At 39.1% G+C, this 25,822-nt stretch overlaps 1 long non-coding RNA gene across 2 annotated transcripts in view; it reads right to left on the bottom strand.

Moving 5' to 3' along the window:
• Positions 1-25,822, bottom strand: part of LOC136010161 (uncharacterized) — a 203,314-nt gene that overhangs the window by 6,828 nt on the left and 170,664 nt on the right. For both annotated transcript variants that reach the window (XR_010610773.1, XR_010610774.1), the window contains exons 3-5: positions 3,611-3,686; positions 2,500-2,561; positions 1,299-1,433 (exon numbers count right to left, since the gene is read on the bottom strand). This is a non-coding gene — a long non-coding RNA (uncharacterized LOC136010161). The remainder of the gene's footprint in view (positions 1-1,298; positions 1,434-2,499; positions 2,562-3,610; positions 3,687-25,822) is intronic.

The raw sequence follows: 25,822 nt of genomic DNA, 5'->3' as shown, positions 1-25,822 counted from the left end.
ATCATTCAACACATCCAGGAGCTGTCCCCTCTCATCAGGTAGTTACACCCAGAACCACACGGCTTACGCAATCAGAAGAGTTTCAGAAATAAGCTGATCAGCACCACAACATACTGAAGAGTCGACATAGGAGAGACACCGGCTGAGGTGCTCGTCTAGGTAAAAGGCAGATTACTGGACACACTTTCAATGCCAAGATGTATCAAACACATCAGGTTTTGTGGAGAGGTCTGCTTGAGATTCTTCAGCCCAGATTCTGCCACGAGAAGTCGCAATGTTTTGTGGAAACTGAATCTAGCAGATACAGATTTTTTTGCCTGCGAGAGAACTGCTAGGAAAGAAAAAAAAAGAAAAAAAAAAGTGCTGTCATGGTGTATCTGAGCTGCAAGGAAACAAGGGGCAGCCAATTAGCTAGGACTGACAGGGTGAACTGAGAAAGGCAGCCCATCCAACTAGAAAGCAAAAGACTCTGAAGGTCCAAAGAACATGCCACACTGCACAACAGACATAGCAATCAGGAGCTCCTCAGGAGGGTAGTGTTCCTAGCAGTGAATATTTGCAGGCTAGCAGCCCCCACTGTGTGGAAGGAGGGTCCTGAACCCCAGTTAGAAATCATGTTCATGACAAATCCTCCTTACAAGAGGTAAATACACTCTTGTCATAAACCTTAGTTAAAAGTTGCAGGCTACAGGGTTGGGTAATTCACCTCCCAGGGACAGAACTGGGTTTGTGTAAAGCTGCTGAAACCGAAAAGTGGATGAACGCTGATGGGTACAGAAAAACTGACCGTGAAAGTTAAAAGAATTTATATAAAGGATGTAAGCTAGAAATAATAAACTAGGAGATAGCAAAGAATAGCAACAGTTCTACATAAAAAAAAAAAAAAATAGTTCTATAGAGAAATGTAGTAAAAACAACTTATACATGTTTTTCTGCACCTGTCTAAACAATACAATGGGGAACTAGACTGCCTCCCAGACCACCTTGCCTACACACTTTTCACTGATGGTATCAATATCAAATATGGACATAATAAGCATACAGAACACCTAGTGAAAACAAAACAATCAGAGCCACTGAAAAAAACTCAGAGCGTATATAAAAGATGGAGTAAGCTGCAGTGAGCAGTAAGTAGCATCATACGTTAAAGAGTAATTTAAAAATCAGCTAAGCCCTCTAAGTCAGGTTAATATGATGTGAGCCTACGGAACTGGTATTCTGGGCAAAGAAGAGAAATATGCTATTAGCATTACATTATCAACTATGAAACAAGACAGTAAGCAGAAAACTTCACTTACACCCAGTAGACAGTGGTAAACGTACAGGGACACGTTGCCAGGAATCATTATTTCATGACCAGTCAGGAAACTCGGAGAAGAGGAAGCAGCTCTTGTTTTCGCTGGAAGCACTGCACTGGACCAGTCCTGCTTTTTCTTTAAAATGACAACAAGAATTCTTAAAGACAGTATAAAGAGTATTCAAAGACAAATAAAATGTGCCTACTAAAAACTTAAAAGAGAAACCAAAAGAACCTGGTGCTGCTAAACAGCAAAGTAAGAAGTTTCATGTCCAGATGAAGGAACCAGACAGGATCATAAACTCTGACAGGTGTAATATATATGACACACCCAAAAAGTGTTTGAGGAACAACTTTAAAAAGACATCAAAACCACAGAAGAACAAATCCTGTTGAGAATCTGTAGGGTCAAAAAATAATGAGGATATAGAGTAAGTGCTTACAGAAGATAAAGCCACTTCAGAATAAATAAATAAATAAATAAATAAATAAATAAATAAATAAATAAATGCATTTCTTGCATGTGTTTTTGGTGGAGGAGATTGGAAAGACTCCTATGTTGGAACATCTCTTTACAGTGGTATATTAGAGAGCCTATCTCAGATCAAATTTAATGACAGAAGACATTCAAAACAGTTTTATTAGCAGTAAGAAAACCCCAGAATCACATGATAACTGCCAATAGGATTAAGAAACTCAAGACTTAACCACCAAAATGCTAATCAACTTCTGGCCTAAATTTGCTTTGATACCAAAGGAGAACTAGGCAATCATAGACCAGTAAAACCAGGCAAATTAGTGGAAACTTTTATAAAAACAGAATGAGTGCCTTATAGACAAATACATTTATTGGCAATGATAGAAACAGATTTTGTGAAGGAAGTTAAGCCTCATTATTTATCAAAATACTTTCTAAAGGCATCAGTAGGCATATTGACAATAGAAATCCAGGCTATATACTCAGAGGCATTTGTCAAGTCCTTAGCCAAAAGATGCTTACAAAAATAGCTGGCATAGAGCAAGAAATTCTTCAAATGGATAAACAAATGGTTAAAACACAGTAAAGGGAAGTAAACTTTTAGAGCACGAGGAAGTGATGAGGTGACAAATGTGATTTAATAGGCAAAAAGGATTAGCAGGGAAACAGAGACAGAGGTAACATGGTTCATTTTTATCACCCTCAGGCTCCCAGATACACTGACCTCTGTACTTAGCTGTCCAGTGTCTTTGCACAGGGCATGCTCTCAGGAGGGAGTAGACACATCTGTAGAGATAGTTCCGTTTCATTTCCAAAGGCAGAATTTATGTATATGGAGTTGGCATTTAGCAAATTACTTTTTTGACTAAAGGTAAAGATTTAAATACCTTATGACTAATGACAAAACAAACTTTGGAAATATATATTCCTGCCATAAAAATAGGTCAGATATTTTCTGTTTAAAAGATTTGGTTTAAGAAACCTGAAATATTAAAGAAAGAGTGGGTTTATACTTCAGTTCAATTGTGATCTTATTTTACCCCATGCACTTTTATTAAAATCCGGATGAGAGAACAAGATTATGTTCTCCCTGCTTCACTCTCAAAATGGCAAAATTCAGTTTAACCCCTGTTGCTGAAAAGTCTCAAGCTGCCTTTTCTGAAAATTTTTTAGGTTGCCATAGGGTCAAATATAGTAGGAAGAATGGAGAAGAATGTAGTGGAAGAATGGTGCTTCCTAACTGTAAAAACAGTAACTGATTCCACCTTCTCCTGCAGATCAGTATTAACCTGGCTCAAGTCAGTATTTAACTGTTCCTACTATGTATAGTACCCGCAACAGAGAAGAGCATTAAGAACTGGGGCAGAGTACTGTTTTTTTCCACTGAAATTTCATGAGAAATTATCTGAAACAACAGGGTGGGTTCCTCACATAAAGTAACAGATATTCTGTTATGAAAGTAGCAGGAGAACCCCCTGAAATCTCTACATAAAAACCACTGGAAGATATGAAGTATTGAATATGGAATATTAAAATTGGGTTCTGTTCTTTTTCGGAAAAACTACTCATCCTGCTTCAAGAAGACATACCCCACCCTGCCCTGACTTTTCCTTGAAACACTCTCTATATGCAAGGACTTTAAAAAAAAAGCATATTTTCATACATACTGAGGAACAGTACAGTGGAATCTCTCCAATGACATTTCTAAAAGTATCCTAAGTAATCACATAATTTATTTTTACAATGTTTTTTGATCAACAAATACTATTCATTTTTGAGAAAATATGCTTTCTGAGAAATAAAACCGGATGTATTTTAGTCAATATTTCACATACCTTACAGAATTTGCTTGCCTGAAACTTTACTCATATGAGTCCATTGGTTGGCCCATTCCACTCATCAAACATGAAGCTGTAGAAAAACAAACAGAAGTGCTTGTGAACTGCTACCAAGGAATCTGCTTTCTAAGACTACACAGAAAATACTGATGAATAAATTAAATTACATCTATTCTAAAGAGATTTTCATGCAGTTATGCCAGTACAAACAGTTCTATATCTGCATGAAATGACAACAAAATTAAAAAAAGGAGAAAATTAAAAATAAAGAACTTCTGTATTAGTATAAGGAAAATAGGTAAGTGTCTAGCCTACACACTAAGACAAGAAACTGAATTTACAATATGCATTTTTCTCTATATATACTTCAGGCCTATCAATATTGTTTCACATTAACAAACTAGATGTAACACATTCACATTTAAAATAGCATAAAACCATGTGTCTGCTCCTTCTTGCTATTCATCTGTCATCTAAGTTTTTATTGATGTACAATAAAAATAAATATTCTAGTTTGGAAGTGGCTGAGAAGTTTACCGATCATATCAACAAGACCAATAAAATAAAAATCAGAAATAACTTGAAGAAATACAAAATATGCTCCTCAGATTAATATAGTGGTATGTTCTATCTCATTTCTTTAAGTTTTAAACACAGCAAAATTAATTATGAGAATTATTATAATGAAATAATTATATTATCATGTAATTATTTTTAGGGAAACAAATATTTACAAAAATCCTGGAGGCTATAGAAAGACTCCCAGAAGATGTGAGTGGAGCTGCTAGGAGGTATGGACTATGATGTCAATTTATTTGAGTCCAGCTGTGTTTTATTAACAATGACTAAAGAAAGAAAAATGCCTACAAGGTACTTACTTGGTATGTAAATCAATACTCTTCACTACTAGAAAGCTAGCAGTGTGTTGACCATACACCAGCAGATTCAAGGCATCCTGAACACAGCAGTGACAGGAAGAGAGGGTTGCTTTGTTTTAACAAGCTATACTTGCACCCTGAGAAGTACTTTTATAACAGTCATGGAAATTATTAATGGGCAGAGGGGAGATAAGCACTTCAGTGTACATCTGCTGGGAAGAAATGAATAATTCTCTAGTCTTGGCAATGAGAAAGTCTAAAGGCACTGCCATGGAAAGGGGATGAAGGAATGGTCCTACTAGGCTTTCACTTATTCAACTGACTGCAGCTGCTGTTTAGTGATAACATTAGAATCTAATTTCAGCCCTAAGGCAACTGGATCTGTGCCATTTAAAGAACCTGTACTTATATCATTGTCTTTGTAAAAGATTTAATTCAGTATCATTTGTGCTCAAGTGATCACCGATTTTTGAAATGTTTTGGTTTTCAAATAATCCTTATTTCAAATAATCCTTATTTCTGATATCCCATTTGGAACTGGAGTTCGGAGCAGAGTCTGCCCTGCTGTGGAATTTCTACAGTTTTGTAAAAGTCTGTATAAATTAAAGCTGGCCATAGGTTTAATTCACATGTGATTTATACAAATAGTAATTCTCCAACAGGACAAAACTATTCAAACCACTCCTGTGGTTACAGTAGCAAGGATGACAACACTACTCCTAGGCTACTTACTACAGCCGTGGAAACAGCTCCATCTGCTCTACTAGCTCACATAACAGCCTCACAATACATGGTCTTCAATGTGTTCTTGTAATAGGTACCTGGAGTAACACATCTCTAGCTGCATTATCAGCTGTTCAGGAGCCTGGCTGCTGTAATTCCTTCCAAGGTTGTTTTATCATGGGGAAAACAGTCTTTATTTGCAATATACTATTGTCATACAGCTATCTACAGCACTACTTAGAGTGACAGAATTGTAAGGACAATTGTTTCTCACTGAAATACTGTGTTCCATTTGGTTTAAAATATTTCATATGACAACCCAGTCTGACTGGAGAGGGTAATTAAAATTAAGCTACTGAATTTGAGCCCCCATTGCAGGACTTTAAATCTGTCTCTTATGTTTGTCCAGATCTGAAGCACCTTTTCAAGGCACCCATGTTTTTGAAGAGTTTATTTCACAGTTCTGCGTGATATGTGTGGACGGTTAATTCAGTGACAGCAATGAAGTTCTCTGTGAGAGTTCTTAAGCATTAGACTTAAAAAAAAAATATAAAATTATTCTCTTCTGTAGTATTTTGGAGGAAATCATCTGAAGATCCTCCCTAACTGCTACAGTAAAGCTTAATTCAATCCAATGCTGTTAACACTACTGGCATTAATGAAGAAAAACACATCACTGCAGCTAGATATGCCACTCGGGAGCTGTTTGCTGTAAAAGAAAAGTTTCTGTCTAGTAAAACAGAAAGGCTCATCTCAGAGGCCCTAAAAGAAATAGAGACACACTCCAGAGAGAGTTATGATTTAATGACAGTTCTGACATTTTCTGTGAGAATGCCTGAAATATCAGAATTTTCTCAAATAGTTCTCTGTGGCCAACCATATCCTACTGGATGAATTTACTAAAGCTTATGAATTTCTCTAAAGAATTACCAAGAAATAATGACAACTGGGATAGCACCTCAACCTGGGCTTTTCCAGAATGAAAGAAATGAGCATGAGGAAATATATTTGACAGGTGAGGCTATAAAAGGTAGTGGAAAATCCAAATCTAGAGGGATTTAAAAACTGGTAATGGATGGTAGTGATCATATCCACTTATGTGAAAAACAAGTCATGATATTAACAGATCGTTATTACACCATCTTAAACAACAAGAGGGACGTGTGCAAAGTAGGTATGCTTTTATTTGAAGAGTAAGGGAGGGAGTTTATAGCTATGGAAATCGAACTACAATACAGAAGTAACACGATTTATGCATTCTATAACAACATTATGTATTACCATTGCCATACAGCTGTATCAATGACTGATTTTTAGTTACTGCATCAAAACTACTTCCATCAGTCCTCAGGAAAATCCTGTAAACACCCGACCATTAATCCTGCTTCCACTGCTGTGTTATAGCATCAGAAATAACATCACTGAGCAGAACTTTTTCACCCAAAGTTTTTACTACTCCTGTGTATTTTCCATTTTACAGGGTTTATAACAAAGCATTATAAAGGATGAAGGTTAGCACATGGTAAAGCCTTAGAGAGCTAGTTCCTCTGAGAGAAGAAAGCAACCATCAGCTTAGTAGATTTCACTATGCTAATCTTGTGAGTACTTTTACTTGACAGGTCTGCTTATGGATTAAGAAGAAATGACCCTATACTGCTCTTTCTAATAATCATAATTCCACTGCTATTCTTAGATAACCTAGACAATCTTTAAAATCTCTATTAAAAAAAGACAAGTTCATTATTAATTCCTTCACATTTGAGCCTGGTAAATTATCTAGATGACATTCAAGCTTGGACTGTTTTTTTAACTGAGTCTGATGCTCTCACTCACCTGCATGTTCACATAAATTTAATTTTACTGGATAATTGAATGAGTAAGTTCTAATACATATGGGATGCACCACTGTCCTTATCATGCTGAGAGACAGACAAAGAACAATGTTGAGCATAATACATGCTACTTTGTAAAAGACAGAGTCATTTGCACACAAAGAATTAGATTTAGAAAAGATACATTAAAAGCGCTAGAGAAAGTAGGCAGTTTTCCCTGTACACTATTTTGATACCTCTAGGAGTGGCTAATACTAAGCAATATACTTGGCAGCTGTTATGTCTTGAGGTCATTATGTGATTTCTTGGCACAACTAGATTATTTATTTGATAAAATTTCACTAAGATATTTTTTTCTCCAGAATTCATCATCATGTCACTCAGGAAAATATGCTGACGTTAAGTGGTGTTTAGATAATGTTCAACAATTCAGCACTTCAGTGGCAAATGTATTCCTTGCAGAGACATGAAAAACAGAGAAACAACAATCTTGTTCAATCTCTGACTTCCTGACATGAATATTCTACACACAGGGAAGGCAAACTAAAAAAAAACCCAAGCAACCAGTGGATAAATTCTAATCATATAAATAAGGCTAATTATACAGATGGGAAATCTTTTCCGTTCAGTAAAATCAGATGCTAAACATTCCTCCCATTCATAGAAAAAGCCTTCATATCATGCAAACAAACAAGCACATGAAAACGAGTGAGCTAATCAGGCTGATTCATCGATAATGAACCTCCCTGCTCCGTAAAGGAAGAAAAAACCTGTTAATTATGTTTTTGTGTACTGGAGACCCACATGGATGCTACTATAGCTAGTGCCTGTGCTTTGTAATAAAGGACATGGGAGAAGCAGAAGAGAGAGTAATTGATGTTGCAGTCTAGATGCAGCAGGCAAAGGCAGCAAAAGCAACTGGCACGCTGTTTCAGAGCTGTGCTAGCTGCATAGAACAGGGTATTTCAGGAAGACTGGAAGCAAGTGTACTCTCCATTTACTTCTGCTTAAGGCATGAATATAGAACCATATGTTCCTTTATATACAGAATGTGGATTACAGGTAGGTTCAGCCCTGCACTCTCCACCGGCTGATTGCTCTCAAAAAACAATTCCTCACAGCATGCCACCACCATCAAGCAGCCAGCCTGCGTGTTGAGAACTGTACCTTCATCATACAGCTAAGAGAAAAAACGGGTATCATATAGCAATCATCTCCCTGCACCCATTGGTGCAATCCCAAGCACTCCCAGAAAGAGGCACCATACAAGTTTAGTATTTGCAATACTACCATTAACAGATGTAATACAAACTTCTGTGTAAGAGGCCAAAGGATTAATGGACTAAAATTAAACAGTATTTACTGTGGCAGCACATATATACATATGTATGACCACTTAATTGATAAACTGACCATTAAATTACAAGATTTGTTACAGTGCTTTTACATTGTCATATTTTTTTCATTTGTCAACTTACTCTCTGTGTGTGCATACATATATTTTAACATTACCTGTATTTCATTAATTTTTTTTTGACTGTGACACCATAGCTGCATGAGTACAGAACTATTGGGTAATTAGAGTGAAAGTGAAAATTGACTTTTAGAATATTATTCCAACAATTAAATTCTGATTCTACAAATTCTGCAAGACAGTATTTCATACTATTTAAAACCTCTTCCATATAAAACTTGCAGTCTAAGTGCAAATGCAGAGTACTGCCAGTATTTCTGTTATGTAGCTTCTATATAATAAAACAGAAATGTTTGTAACTTTCTCATTAAGGCAGTCAAAAAAATTTTGATGACTTGAATGCTTACTACATTTCTAGTATCTATATTTAATGAGAAAGAAGACCACTCCCACATAAAACCACCTTAATACTGAGGGAACCTCCTAGCTTTGAAAAGTCCCAATTTTTGCCTCCACCAGGTTTCTAGACTTCTTTGGTCTGGTATCTCCCAAATTTGGCAAAAGTTCTGTAAAGCAGTATAAATGGCATTGGATTTCTAGAGAGGAGTGCCAGCTGGTGGAGTTATCAAGAGCTATTACTGAGCTGTGAAAAGCAGTACCTGCCAGAGGAGGTTTTGCAGAGGCACACTGGAAGTTACACCACACAGCATGGAAAACAGTAAGAGCTCTCATAAAAAAAAGGACATGCACGGTCCAGGCGGTGGTAAAAACGTATTTTCATCAGGTTGTCAAATGAGAAGAGTACATACTTACTACCCAGATTCTCTAAATTTCACCAGCACATTGTCCCAACTAGTCTACCTGGATCAAGTGCTCCTATGCATTTGATGCTTCACCAGGTGGACTGACACAGGCAACAACCGATATGCTTATTTGCCATAATGCTTTCTCTTGCCTATAGCCTGACTGATGGACCAGACAGATTCCACAGGATGTAACAAGCCTTGAAAACTGCTCTCAAAATGGACAGCTATTCCTGGATTCTTGTCTGACAACTTAAATTCATGCCTGGGATGACATGTTACTGGCTATACAAGCATCTCTGAGAATTTGAAAACAACAACATCTGTTTTTTTTTTACATTGGTGAGTGCTACTGCTCTTAATATGCCATCTTTGGCAAATCATCCATTCCTACTATACCACATGCAGTGCATGATGAAGAAACCAGAACTAACATCATCCACTCTGGTCCCTTCTCATGACTAATTTCATATCGCCTTTTAATTCTTCAAGAAATTACAGTACATTCCTGGCAGTGTTCAAAGCCAGGTTGGATGGGGCTTTGAGCAACCTGGTCTAGTAGAAGATGTCCCTGCCTGTGGCAGCGGTTTGAAACTGGATGATCTTCCTTGATGCCTTCCAACCCAAACCAGTCTACGATAACATTAAAACTTGACTGTCGGGCTTCAGTCAGATCTTGGTAACTCACAACAAAGAACAAAATATTGCTTGCAGATGTAAAAAACGCCTTTTCCCTCCCAGCATGAAACATGCCAGTGAGATACACTGAGGCTGCCCTTCAGAGACTGTCACAGTTTAACCTCAGCTGGCATCATAGAATTATAGAATAGTTAGGGTTGGAAAGTACCTTTAGATCATGTAGTTCCAACACCCCTGCCATGGGCAGGGACATCTCCCACTAAACCATGTCACTCAAGGCTCTGTCCAACCTGGCCTTGAACACTGCCAGGGATAAAGCATTTACAACTTCCTTGAGGAACCCATTCCAGTGTCTCACCACCCTAACAGGAAAGAACTTCTTCCTTATATCTAACCTGAACTTCCCCTTTTTAAGTTTGAACTTGTTACCCCTTGTTCTGTCACTACAGTCCCTAATGAAAAGTCCCTCCCCAGCATCCCAATAGCTCCCCTTCAGATACTGGAAAGTTGCCATGAGGTCTCCACACAGCCTTCTCTTCTCCAGGCTGAACAGCCCCAACTTTCTCAGCCTATCTTCATATGGGAGGTGCTCCAGTCCCCTGATGATCCTCGTGGCCCTCCTCTGGACTTGTTCCAGCAGTTCCATGTCCTTTTTATGTTGAGGACACCAGAACTGCACACAATACTCCAGGTGAGGTCTCACAAGAGCAGAGTAGAGGGGCAGGATCACCAACTTCGACCTGCTGGTCATGCTCCTTTTGATGCAGCCCAGGATATGGTTGGCTTTCTGGGCTGTGAGTGCACACTGCTGGCCCACGTTAAGTTTTTCATCAACCAACACCCCCAAGTCCTTCTCCGCAGGGCTGCTCTGAATCTCTTCTCTGCCCAACCTGTAGCTGTGCCTGGGATTGCTCCAACCCAGGTGTAGGACCTTGCACTTGTCATGGTTGAACTTCATAAGGTTGGCATCAGCCCACCTCACAAGCGTGTCGAGGTCCCTCTGGATGGCATTCCTTTCCTCCAGCGTATCAACTGAACCACACAGTCTGGTGTCATCGGCAAACATGCTGAGGGCGCACTCAATCCCACTGTCCATGTCACTGACAAAGCTGTTGAACAAGACCGGTCCCAACACCGATCCCTGAGAGACACCACTCATTACTGGTCTCCAGCTGGACAACAACTCTGTGCAGCCACCCAGCCAGTTCTTTATCCACTGAGTGGTCCACCTATCAAATTGATGTCTCTCTAATTTAGAGACAAGGATGTCGTGTGGGGCAGTGTCAAACGCTTTGCACAAGTGCAGGTAGATGACATCAACTGCTCTACCCCTGTCCATCAGTTCCATAGGCCCATCATAGAAGGCCACCAAATTGGTCAGGCAGGATTTCCCCTTAGTGAAGCCATGCTGGCTGTCACCAAGCACCTTGTTGTTTTTCATGTGCCTTAGCATGCCTTCCAGGAGAATCTGCTCCAAGATTTTGCCAGGCACAGAGATGAGACTGACTGGTCTGTAATTCCCCGGGTCATCCATTTTCCCCTTCCTGAAAATAGGGTTATATTTCCCTTTTTCCAGTCATCGGGAGCTTCACCTGACTGCCATGATTTTTCAAATATGATGGCCAGTGGCTTAGCAACTTCATTTGCCAGCTCCTTCAGGACCCATGGAAGGTACCCCATAGCTGATTGCTCATTCCTCCCTGGTGGGATAGGCAGTTTAGTAGGTAAAGCAAAAGCCATGCATGCAAGCAAAGTAAAACAAGGAATTCATTCACTACTTCCCATCAACACGCAGGTGTTCAGCCATCTCCAGGAAAGTAGGGCTCCATCACATGTAATGGAAAGAAGCGTAATTTTGTCTTGGGAGAACAAAATGTCAGAACCCTGAACGACCCATCATTTTTTTCTTCTTTCCCCAGCTTTATATGCTGAGCATAATATCATATGATATGGGATATCTCTTTGGTCAGTTGGGGTCAGCTGTCTCAGCTGTCTCCCCTCCCATGTTCTTGTGTACCCCCACGCTCCTTGCTGTCGGGGTGAGGAGCAGAAAAGGCCTTGACTCTGTGTAAGGACCCCTCAGCAAGAAGGAAAACATTCCTGTTTTATCAGTGCTGTTTTCAGCACAGACAACATAGGCCCTGCTCTGCCCCAAGTAGCTAGTATGATGCAAATTAACTCTATCCCAGCCAAAACCAGCACAGAGACACAGCTTGAACATCAATAGCAGAACAGTGCAGATATTCATCTACTGCCTGTCTGAAGATAATCAGATTTCTTCACTGTGGATGAAGTCTGCTAGAAATTACTACCTTACCCTTCAGGGCAGATTCCAGTTTCCAGGGAAATCCATATGGTGTCAGGCACAGCTCAGTGTGAGCAAAGGTGACAAAAGTGTTATTTCTATCTCTGTAGGGATTCATTGACTGCTTATTGGGCTGAAAAGAGTAACAATAAAAGGTTTATCTAGCATACAATGGTCAAGACTAATTCATTCTTTCCACTTGACACAGCATCACTTTTTCAATCTACTTTACCCAAGTAATTACTCAAAGTATAAACGAACCCGCTTTAGATCATCCCACATTGTGAAAATATGCAATCCAATGCCTAAGTCAAAATACTGATGAAATGTAAATTCACATTGTGATTAGGTGGTGTGTTGACCCTGGCTGTACACCAGGTGCCCTCCAAAGCCACTCTATCACTCCCCCTCAGCTGGACAGGGAGAGAAAATGTAACAAATGGTTTGTGGGTTGAGATAGGGACAGGGATAGGGACATTCACCAATGACTGTCACAGGCAAAACAGACTTGACTTGGCCAAATTAGTGTAATTTACTACCAATCAAATCAGAGTAAAATAATGAGAAATAAAATCAAATCTTAGAAACAGCTCATCCATTCCTCCAACCCCTCCCTTCTTCCAGGACTCAGCTTTCCTCCTGAATTGTCTACCTCCTCCCGCACAGCAGTGCAGGGGAATGTGGAATGGGGGTTGTGCTCAGTTCATCATATGTTGTTTCTGATGCTACTTCCTCCTCAGAGGAGGACTCCTCTCCCTCCTGCCCTGCACCAGTGTCAGGTCTCTCTCATGGGAGATGGTCCTCCATGAACCTCCAACAGGAGTCTTTCCCACCAGCTGTATTTCTTAACAAACTGCTCCAGCATGGCTCCCTTCCACAGAGTTCCTTTGGGAACAGACTGCTCCAGCATGGGTCACAAGTCCTGCCAGCAAATCTGTACCCCTGCAGGCTTTCCATGCAGTCATAGGCTCCTTCAGGCATCCTCCTGCTCTGGGGTGGGGTCCACCCAGGCTGCAGGTGGATCTGTTCCTCCATGGACCGCAGGGGCACAGCCTGCCTCACCATGGTCTTCACCATGGGCTGCAAGGGAATCTCTGCTCCAGCCCCTGGAGCACCTCCTGCTCTCCTTCTTCACTGACCATGGTGTCTGCAGAGCTGTTTCTCTCACATATTTTCACTCCTTTCTCCAGCTGCAACTGTTCCTGCACAATAACTTTTTCCCCTTCTTAAACATGTTATCCCAGAGACACCACCACTGTCACCGACTGGCTTGGCTTGAGACAGTGGCAGGTCCAACTTGGAGCCAGCTGGCATTGGTTCTATCGCACACAGGGGAAGCTTCTCACAGAAGCCACCCCTGCTAATAAAACCTTGCCACACAAACCGAATACAGGTTCCTTTTCTTTTTCCTCCCCTGAAGAGTTAGCTTTGTACCATAGAATTTCTCCCAGATAGTGCCTCATCCAACCTTGCCATTATGCTTCACCTGCTATCATTTTCTGTTGATGTGAAAACTTAAAACCTATTTAGACTTCATACAGCAGATAGTGGGTGATTTGAAAGAGCTGGATTGTGTGCTGCACACCAGATCAGTTTGGTCTGTTATGCTGTGGGTGCCTAGTAAAATAACAGAAGCTGAGCCTGCTTCCAGGCACTCTTGCAACTCTTCTGCATTAACTTGGTTCTGGAAGAGATGGTTGCTTTCTAAGTACAGGCACACAGCTGCTGATTATGTACACAGCCTTGAACCTGTCTATAGACTACAAAACTGTACTGAAACAGCTTTGCTTAGATGTACTAATAATGTACCAGGTGTATTGCAGAGGTGACTAATGATTTCTTGCAGCCTGCTGATGCTTCTTTAGCTACACAATTAGCTCACCCAGATGCTTTTATAGAAAATGATGGGATCCTGCTGGGTACTAGCAAAGAGCTGGCAGAATGTCTGTTTTGCTACGCCCTGTTCTTGAGCAGCTTAATTTATGGGGCTGTTTAGGTCAGTGCTGCTTGGAGACACAAAGGAATGTCAACAGCTTTTACCTGGGATTTTGCAAGAACCTGCTTCCAGCCTTAGGAGATTTGTCATCTATTGGTTCTAATAACATCTTCCCCTACCCTCTCACTCAACCCAGCCTCTATCTGCTACTTGCTTATAATGATAAATATTCACAAACCTAGGAACATGAAGTGACTGATTTTTTATTAGATTGCAACCTCCATACATAAACTATATCCTTATGCATAAATTTCTGTTGGCACATCTGACTGCACTTAGTTTAACAGGAATGTAAATGCCTTTTTGATGACCACAGGGAGGTATACAACACATTATGCAAAATAAAGAAAACAAAACCAAAACCAAAACAAAGCCAAACCCATCAAACAAAAAACTCTGCACATTTTCAGAGTCTGGTGTAAGCAGACTGCTGTAGCTGGGTTTTAACTGAACGTTTTTAAAAGGTTAACTGTCAGTCCAGGTTGCAAATAACAGGAACAAAACAAGATGTTCATGTAGCCAACATCTGATTTATTTACAACAAATAAACTACTACAGCCAGCCAAAATCATCTTTCCTTTGCTCATCCTGGTAAACATGTTTTCAAGAATTTATTTTTTCTTGGAATGGAAGCATCTGAAAATTGCTTTGAAAAAGAGATACTAGCACCCAGCTGGTAGGGTGTTACAGCAAAGGTGGTAAGACTGCATCTGAGAGAACAGCCTAAGAGGAAATTGATTTTGCCCCTCTTTTTTTCCTGGAAGAATCCTGTAGCCTTTAAGCTTAACCAGCTGGTATAGGTTTTCAATTGCATAAACACAGACATTGTCCACTCTACTACCTAAGTAAATATTGTATGGTACACTAGAGCAAACTTCTAAATCCTAAATCTAATTATGCCACAGCACTTGTCCCAGAAAGGGAAGGACAAGAAGGGAAGAAATAAAGAAGTGTTTTCAATGCTCTTTAGTGAGGGGGAAGTAGGGGAAATCTTAGCAGTACACACAGGGTTGTAGTCACAATGAACTGCTGCGCTAAACACTTCCTTATAAATGTGTATCTGGGGTTAAGCCCTACATATCAATGCAAAACCATTTATATCCTCTTGCAAGGCAATTAGGAAGGCGAATTCTGTCCTGAGAACCTCAGGAATAAAAATGGAAATAACTATATCCTAATAGTCCATTTTCCCTCCTTTATTCCTCAGAAGTGCCCTCACAAGCTGAATCCCAACACAATAACATTGGTAGAACATGATTCTTAGGTCTTGTGCAGTCTAGCAAAGGAGAAGGAGAATAATTGATCTCTGCATCCAAAACAACAGGCCAGGTACTTCTGGCAGAGACAGACATGCAGTGCCCAGGCAGTCAGAGACTGCTATGAATATCCCCATCAGTAATCTGACTGAAATGAGAATGCTGTGAAAAGAAGAAGAGAGAAAACTGTTGTGTGCTATACAGCATAGAGCTGAATGAGAACTGGCCATCTGTTTGTACTGGATATTTCCCACTGGTTTAGAGACAAGCTACTCACTGGCAATATGTTCAACAATTCGAGAGGTCCCTAAGTGTTCTTCCTTTATTCTTTATGACTCCAATGAAGAAAGCAAGTAGCACCATTTTATACCCCTAGAACGGTGCTGGGATGCTGATGGCAATGGTCAAACATTTCAGGACTGAAGACTTCTACAGAAGCTTTGCCATTCCTCAGTGTAAGCAAGAAAACATGGGATGGTTCGCCTGGGAATTCCTAGGGTCCCTACAAGCTGCAACTCCAATACATAAACACAAAAATAAAGGTATTGCATCTAGCACAGCACTTGTGAAGAAGGAAAATTATGCTTAGTTGATCTAAAATTGTTTCAGCTGTTTATGAATCATCCAACCTCTTGTACCTCTTGTCCTACTGCTAAAAACCAGTGGTGGGACGAGAATAAATTGTGCTTTGCACAGTATCTATTCAACACAGCGACTTGGTGCCTCTATCTCTAGAATACATATTTATAAACTACAGGGATTATCTGGCAGCAGTCTGGCTTGAATTTTGCTTATTCTATTGGACATGTTGCACTTCTTTCTGTTTTAAAATACTGTTTTGTAATTTGCATAGAAATTTTATAGTCTTAAGGTCTGAAAATTAATTTTTCATCTGGACCTGGATGGCATCTACAACAGCAACCTGATCAGAAGCATAAATAGTAAGGTAACAATAACACTAGCCTCCATTTTCTGACAGCAAATATGCGAGCACTGCCTACAAGACAAGATTTCTCAGTGGGTTTTCATTTTGATTTGTACGTCAAAAGAGAGGAAAGCTGCCTGGATTTCAGGCCCATCCTGATGCTATGATCAAAAAGGGTGCAGAAGGGATAGCATATTTAAGGTTCTGCACATTTAGTGAAACTGAATGGAGCATACTGACTTAAGAATTGCAGTCACCCAACAGTTCCTTTTTCTTCTTATACATCAGTGTCTTCAGCAGAAATAAGATCTTAAAAGAGGTCAGTGAAAGCACCACTTGAAAGTTTTCACTGGAGAAAATAATAAAATAGAAAAGTCATAGCAAAGACTTGCGTTTTTTATTTCTGGTGTTGCTTTATAAAGATTGTTTTTTCTGTAGTCATGCAGTGCAAAAGTTTCCAAAAGAACTTCCATCCTCCTGCTCTTTTGAAGCAGCCTCTGATACAATAGTTGAGATGTGGATGAGGATGTAAAAAGTGCATTTGATCAGCACTGTAACTGCTGGTGTGACCTTATTTGATCAGAGTATCTTTAGGGGTTTAAAATTCCTCACAACCACCACAGAGATCTGTGTGACTCCTCTAGAACAGCAGTTATATACTGCATATCATAGCAAATGTATCAAAAGAATCTGAGAGAAAAGAAAATAATTAAAAATAGAGATGAAGTCACAGTATTGCTAAACCAGTTAAGCGTATTTCAAAGCAATTTGCTAAAGGCAGACAGAGACATGATATACTCTTTTTTGGGGGGTATAGTTTATCTGGGGAAATAAGGGCAACTTCAAATTTCTTTTGGGAGAACAGCTGATGTTGGCATTATAAATACCCCAAGTACTTGTTTTTACTGAAGATAAAGAGCTTTTTAGATGCTCTATCATTACTCTATCTAGAAAAGCTAACTACAAGTAGGAAGACAGACCTTCAACAGCATTACAGTATTTCTTTTTCTATAGTTTTGCTTAAAGAAGATCCATGAACCTCCTTTTTTAAACTAAATACCTGAAGACTTTATAGTCCTCATCAAGATGAGGCTTAAGAGTTTGCCTTGATTTCCCAAAATTTTAATTTCTCAAACTTCCTTTTACCTTTTTTTTTTTTCTTTCACAAACACACTGTACATGTGGAGATAGCTGGAAATATATGTAAACATTGGTTGTTCTGATTTTCAGGGATACAATTCCAGAAAAAAGGCTCAGTTGGAAGCTTTTTCCTGGGCTTCCCATATAGTACCTCAGGATTCATGCTCTCCAGGAACAGCATGATGAAGTGAAATAGCAGACTAAGTACTCTTCTATAAACCAGCTTCTTGGTCTCCATTAGAATCTCTATGTTGCTGAAGGAAACCATTTACACTCGTAAGAGTTATTTCGTACTGCCAGGAGACTGACTACCCACACAGCCCGTTTTGCATCTTATTATGGAAACACATATGTATGGGAGAGTTTGGTTCTGCCAGAGACCAGAGCTTTGCAACAACCAATTCAGAATCTGTCCATGAAAGTAAAACGACTTTCAAACCCCTGGCAAAAAGAGCTCAGAATATTATTGTTACAAGTATGACTATACATTGATGCCTCTCTGCAAATCCACATAAGGGACAGATCCACAATCAAAACCTGACAAAATAAGTAGGCTATTAAAGTAATTTCTATCTGAAGGCATTTTAACCTGAATCAAATGCTTTTGCACTTTGGAGTGCCAAATGACCATGAGAAGAGTGTCATTAGAAAGATGTTTTTTCTTTTCTTATCATTTGTACAATTCAGAAATGTACATGAGTTATTTCAGTAAACCTCTCTTCCAAATTGTGTATCAAGAATAAGTGCATGCTCATTTGTGAGCTCTGCACAGTTTGTCTGGAATACTAGAGATACTCAGGTCAATCTAACTGCCTTATATTTGATGGGCATATTTTCTCCAAAACTTTAGAACACTAATTTGCAGACAGGAATCTAAGATCCTCATAATTTCCTTTTTTTTTTTTTCCTGATAAGCTGGACAGAGTTGCAGGTTTTTCACTTATCTGTGATAATTTTAAGCTTACCAAACAGTTAATAGAACATTTTTACATCAGAAGTAGAGACTGTTTAAAAGCAATAATTCCCAGAAGTTTGAGAAGCTCTTTAATAGCATATTTATTTTTCAGATTTGTTTGGTTTTGTTGTTTGGGTTTTCTTTTTTTTCTTTTTTACTGAACCTATCCCCGACCAAAACAGCCTTCAGTGATTTTTATTTTTTTAATTCTCTTTTATTATTGTGCAAGGATTCCCTTTCAATGTATTTATTTAACATTCAAATGTATGCAGTAATGACCTATACTTGGTCACCTCTACGCCATCTCATGGTCCGCTTCTGACATTCTGTTCTTCCTCATGTATTTTTCACCCTGCATACCCAGTATGCTTCAAATTCAAACATTACAACTTTTTTCAGCTTCATCATGGGCTCAGAGTTTTATATACTTTATGATCTGTGCTTGTTATATTGTTGTCTCGTATTTTGATGTCTTGAAGCTTTATTTGGAAAAAAAACCTTTATCTCAATAGTTATTTGATGATTACTATGTATGTCTCTATGTCTTAAGTGATTCCATTATATCTGAAAACAATTTACAGTACTATAAAACTTTTGCATTTAACAATTCTTATATATTTCATTCTACCTCTGTATTTTTGTATTTTTTTAACATTTACCTATAATACAGACTTTTCATGCTGTAATAGCTGGTTCTTCTAACACCTTTATACCTATGTTTAGCCTTTGTGCTGTTGTTCCTTAGTAACACACTACTAAAACATAGACATAGGCTATTTACATACAGGAGAAGATGATATTGGTGCTACAACTCTGCATTTCTACTACTGTGCAGAGATTCCATAGTTTATTCTGCACATTTATCAACAGCTCTCTAACTGTCATTACTTGGAAGGTACGTATGGGGATGACTGGTTATATACAATATTTTATGATTACAAACTATTTTTCTAAGTTATGGTTTAAAAGTCATATTCCTTTAACAAGCAGTTAAATGATACATGAATTTGATACTGCACTTCTATAACTACACCATTGCTGTTGACTCCACTCAGTAAAATCTAAGACTCTAGGGAGAAGGATTTCTGCTTATGAGCACTTCAAAGCATAGGTATCACTCTTCAGTGTTTTTTCTTCAATACAGAAGCATAAAAGTGGATCATATTACATACAGGTGGTAACAATTACTGTCCCTAGTGTGTGTTTTTAAAAACATGTATAGAAGTCTCCTCAGCTCCCATTTTCAACAACATTTACAGGTTTACAGTTAAATGCTTTTTACTCCTACTTGAGCGTAAATTTTCATCAACAAAATTTGAAAAATGCTGGCTAGTTAAGTTAGCTCAATCACAACCGCAAATTTTGTCTTGGCTTTCTTTTTAGGTGTTTTTTTCTTTGCCAATCCTGCTCAGGAAACAAACACACACACACACACAAAAAAAAAAAAACACCCAAAACAAAAACACCCCCCCCCCCAAAAAAAAAAATCAAAAAAAAACCCAAACCCCCCCAAAACACCCCAAAACTATAACCACAGAAAAAACATTAAAAAACAGTGTTCAGCTGGGAGAACAGAAGGCTGAGTGAAGACCGCATAACAGCCTTCCAGTACCTGAAGGGGGCCTACAGGGATGCTGGAGAGGTTCTCTTCCTCAGGGACTGTAGCGATAGGACAAGGAGTAATGGGGTAATCTAAACTTAAAAAGGGGAAGTTCAGGTTAGATATAAGGAAGAACTTCTTTACTGTTAGGGTGGTGAGGCACTGGAATGGGTTCCTCAAGGAAGTTGTGAATGCTCCATCCCTGGCAGTGTTCAAGTCCAGGTTAGACAGAGCCTTGGGTGAGATGGTTTAGTGGGAGCTGTCCCTGCCCATGGTAGGGGGGTTGGAACTAGATGATCTTAAGGTCCTTTCCAACCCTAACTATTCCACGTTTCTATAATTCTATGATCTGCCAATCTAGCAATCAAGTCTCTCTCTTCATCCCTGGCAGTCCGTACACTGTATTCACAAAGATTCACAAAGATCTGCTCTGTATCAAAAAGCTGAAACTCTGGGAGCAAATGTAAAGATACTGAATGCAGTGAGAAAATAAACATTGGATGGAAGTAGCAAGGACATACTTCCATATCATAACCAACACATTAGAGACAGACATGCCTCTTAATTTCAGTTGAAAAGCTGCACAGTATTCATCTGTTGCAGATTTCAAGAACTTCATCTTATTACAGATTAGCTATGACACTACTGCCATTAATAACTCGCAACTGGCTATAGTCAGTAGAGGAGTACAGAGTCTAAACCTCCTTTGTTATTGTGAAAATATCAGAAATACTATTTCCAGCTCTAAATATCCCAGACACAATAAGAAGCAACTGAATGCAATTAGTATTTAATTATGAAATAAGCATACAAAAGCATAATTGTTCTCTACTGGATACTATCAGAAATACAAATCTGTAATACTGTGCAAAAATGATTGTCAGTAGTTCCTTGTTTTTAGAAAGCAGCAGGATAGCATGTATGTCTCTTCTCTACAGCACACAGCCTCTTTTGTATTCAGAACTGAAAACATGTCTTTGACTATGAGGTGCCAGTCTGCATCCACCAAGTTAAATCCACATATAAAGGGAAAGAATAAACAACAGCCTGAGCCATAACCTGATGGCTGCAATGAACATGGAAACCTAGCTGATCTTCACAATTCACATGTAGTCTCTCCTCTCCTAGAGACATATTTAAAACTATATGGGTAACATTCACACTTACTGTTTTTATTATTCCTGAAATCCAGAAGTGTGCATGATAAAGTATGAATAGACAGTTACAGCACTTTGGCTCGAAAATAAATTAATGGCTCTGTACCCTTGATTTTCTGTCTCCATGGTTACCACTTGTGTTTTTCATGAATGCGACTGTTTACTTCCTTCATTTCCTTCTTGTTTACTTGTTTTGCATATATAAAAATAGAGATATTAAAAAAAAATGCATTACAAATAGTTGCCATTTACAAATGAGGCCAGAAGGTTAGGTACCAGTGACAAATTTGCCAAGTATCTTTCTTCTCAGCACAATCCGTGAAAAGGACTCAGAAAGCTACATGCACATGGCAGCTGATGTTTATGGCTCTAATTAAAATCCTGGATCACAAAATTCTGCCAATGCTGTTTTTTCACACACAAACTGGAGCAACAAAAGTGGCAAGAAATGTTTGGGGAAAACAAGAAGGCAAAGAAGATTCCCATGATTAGAAACATAAAATCCACAAATAAAGCTGCCACAAATAACAACATTAAACATGAAATGACCTGTACGGTAGCCCCTAATTTTGGAAGCTCTGTGGGGCCAAGACTATCTTTCTGGTAGGCTTGCAGAGTGTCTTGCAGAAAGGATCTTAGTCTGAGGACTGAAGCTATTTTGGGCCATCAAAAAGAGGTATGAGTATCTATAAGAATTTGGAACATGATAAAAGAAAGTTTGTACTTACACTGATAGTATTAAATGAGGCTTCCAAAACTCTGTTATCTTCCTTCTAAATGGAGAAAATACCCACTTTGGTAATATAAATCCATTAAATCCCTAGAGATCTTTTGCAATAATGGCTTTCACATCTTTGAAGCAGACAGATGTGTGTTTACTCTGATTGTGTTTTGTGCCAAAGCTACAACTAATGATACCTGTAATCCCACCGATTTCAACTGAACTACAGTTTTTTCACCATACGTGCTGAGAATCTAGCCATCTGGCATGTGGAACAAAGACCACACAAAGGATACACATCTCCATGTTCAAGATACACACATGTATTCTAGAGTGCATCCTGCTGGACGGCATAAGCATTTGATATTGTAGATGATAGACTCAAAAGAGGATGCTTTGCAAAAACACTATAAATATCAAGTCTGCTGTCTACATTAATAGTTTCTTATCTATCAGAACTGTGGAGAAACTGAGCAGGTATTTCAATGGATAAGTACAAACATATTTTTATAACATATGACTCATAAAGTGGCATAAATACTCTTAAAAACATTGTGATTTGAAGGGAGAACACTTAAGAAAGAAGAAAGGTATTAGTTAAGGAACAAAATATGACTCAGAGGAGCCTGGTGTGAAGAGAGAGTGAAGGAAAAGGCAAGACTACTACCATCAGTTTCCCAAGTGCACTGAGAAACAGATGAGGTATCTAAAGAGAAATTTTGTGCTAAACAGAACTTGGTTTATTTTTTTTTTTCCAAATATAGAACCTAGCTCATTGCTTTGCTGGAATATTTGGTCTCATCTTTGGCAGTGCTCCCAGGTGATGTTAAGGAGTCATTAAAACACAGGAGTAAATAAACCAACAAAAGAAAAAAAGAGAGAATGTACACATACTCTTCAATTACATGATGCTTTGGCCATGCTAACTAGTCCTGGGAATTTGGATGTTTTCCACCAAACTGAAGTGCTATGAGGACTAGCACACCCTAGGTCACCAGATGAGCTGTTTCTCATCCTTCTGACAGGAAAAAGCCAGCAGTGGAACAGCTTGTCAGCACCAGTGACTGAATCATCATACCCTGTAGTTGCATGTCTCTGAAATCCCTAACTGATCTCCCATTTTTTCAAAGAAAGGAAGGGTGTTACCAGGCTGAAAGTTCACATTCATCATAATCCTCACTCTGAAGCTAACCAGGTAAATATTGTGGAAACTTCCCTTTACCTACTGGAGAATATTTTTCAGAATCCAACACCATAAATTCTATATATGTGATCAATTACATCAAACACCAGAAAAAAAAAAGTTTTGGACAAAGGTGTACTGTAGGTTACCCTGCTCTTGCAGGGGGGTTGGACTAGATGATCTTTTGAGGTCCCTTCCAACCCTTGGGATTCTGTGATTCTGTGCAGGAGAGAGGAAATCTGACATGGCTATTCTTTGGGAAAAAAAGAGAAATGGCACATGAAGATGAAGAATTCTGGAGAGACATGACCGAGGCATTCCATTTTTCTGAAAGTACAAGGAAAGTCTCTGGGTGTAGTATATTTCTCAGCACTAAAAAATAAGCCTGAAGACATATGTAGAAGACATTATATCCATAGTCTATATATAGAAAACAGATGAACAATGATAGTGGTAAGGCCTCATCTTAAAGTAGTCTATCCACAGTATTTAAGCTAAGCAGATTTTCTTCATAATTCTTCGATTCCTACCATGTACATTACTTATTATGAATATTTGTTACCAGAGTAATAAAACAAGCTGTAGAAGTACAAATAAAATGCTTTCAAACAGTACTCTAAATAAAAAAAACCCAGAAATTCTAGTAGTTATTTTTTGTTGAGCATTTACTAACTTTGATGATTTTTAAAGTATTTTATTCACAAGCATATTTGGGAAAACCAAAGGTTTTTCAACTCAACATGCATGAATACAAACCAAGTGTAATAGAAGGATCATTTTTAAAATGCTTGGGTCTGTCTCAGAAAGGCAATAAAATGTGCTCCTCTAAGCACCCCTAAGTGGTTTTAACTCAAACATGTGTAAGAAATATATATATATTCACATACTTCACTGACTGGGAATCAGGGGTAACACTGATTTCAAAGGGAAGGGAAAGAATTTATCTTCCCAGTCTGGAGGAAAGATTTAGTATTTTAAGTTTGGTAGAAAAGGCTTTTTTTTTTTTTTTTCTTTTTTAATAATAATTTGTGGTACCATCTTGAATATAAAAGTAATCTGGTTTTTATAGGCCTGGAATGCACCTTCATTTGTCTTCAACTTCTTTCACAACAATTGTGCTTTGTACTAAGCTTTATTTTTTTCCCTTCCTTTTCTGAAGTCTCATAGTGTATACATTGAGGGCTGCTAAAGTGCTCATCAATACCCAGAGGACATATGGGCAGGTATAACAGCAGCCTCTACTTCGTACAAAAATTTCAGTTCTGGAAAACTAAAGAAAACCAAGCAGATGACCAGTGTCCCTGAGAGGACAAGAGATGCACTGAATTTGTTCAACATTGCTTCTCACCAACATGATGGTATATATTTCACCTATAAGAAATTCTCCTAATTGTCTCCTCATGGACTTCTCCTCCTCCAAGGACAACCTCAATAATCCATGGCTGATTCGCCAAGATACACAAGCTCACCATAACTCTTGGTATTTCTATGCTTACCAGAGGCTAAAATAATAAGCTACAATGGAATGGCACTGTCAAGCAGAATCTATATTTTATGCTGTTGGCATGCTTAAAATTTAGCAGGACATATATAATTTTTTCTATTTATTCACTTATTCTGAGTTCATGTAGTATAGAATGTATTTTCTATTTCTCATCATTTGCATTCACTTAATATCGCACTGTCTTATTTGAAATTACATATAGATGAGTACGTAAGACAGGTTACACACAAACACACTCTTAAATTTCATAGTCATAGAATAGTTAGGGTTAGAAAGGACCTCAAGATCATCTAGTTCCAACCCCCCTGCCATGGGCAGGGACACCTCACTCTAAACCATGCCACCCAAGGCTTCGTCCAAACTGGCCTTGAACACTGCCAGGGATGGAGCATTCACAGCTTCCCTGGGCAACCCATTCCAGTGCCTCACCACCCTAACAGGAAAGAATTTCTTCCTAATGTCCTATCTAAACTTCCCCTGTTTAAGTTTTAACCCATTACCCCTTGTTCTGTTACTACAGTCCCTAATGAAGAGTCCCTCCCCAGCATCCCTACAGCTCCCCTTCACATACTGGAAAGTTGCCATGAGGTCTCCATGCAGCCTTCTCTTCTCCAGGCTGAACAGCCCCAACTTTCTCAACCTATCTTCATACAGGAGGTGTTTCAGTCCCCTGATCATCCTCGTGGCCCTCCTCTGGACTTGTTCCAACAGTTCCATGCCCTTTTTATGTTGAGGACACCAGAACTGCACACAATACTCCAGGTGAGGTCTCACAAGAGCAGAGGGGCAGGATCACCTCCTTCAACCTGCTGGTCATGCTCCTTTTGATGCAGCCCAGGATACAGTCAGTTTTCTGGGCTGCGAGTGCACACTGCTGGCTCATGTTAATTTTCTCACAGACCAGCACCCCCAAGTCATTCTCTGCAGGGCTGCTCTGAAACTCTTCTCGGCCCAACCTGTAGCTGTGCCTGGGATTGCTCCGACCCAGGTTCAGGACCTTGCACTTGGCATGGTTAAACTTCATAAGGTTGGCATCAGCCCACCTCACAAACGTGTCGAGGTCCCTCTGAATGGCATTCCTTCCCTCCAGTGTATCAACCAGACCACACAGCTTAGTGTCATCAGCAAACTTGCTGGGGGTGCACTCAATCCCACTGTCCATGTCACCAATTATCCAA

The sequence above is a fragment of the Lathamus discolor genome, chromosome 3 (assembly GCF_037157495.1).
Source record: "Lathamus discolor isolate bLatDis1 chromosome 3, bLatDis1.hap1, whole genome shotgun sequence".
NCBI lineage: Eukaryota > Metazoa > Chordata > Aves > Psittaciformes > Psittacidae > Lathamus > Lathamus discolor.
The sequence above is the reverse complement of the archived record's forward strand: the minus strand, read 5'-3'. Positions and strand labels throughout refer to the sequence as shown.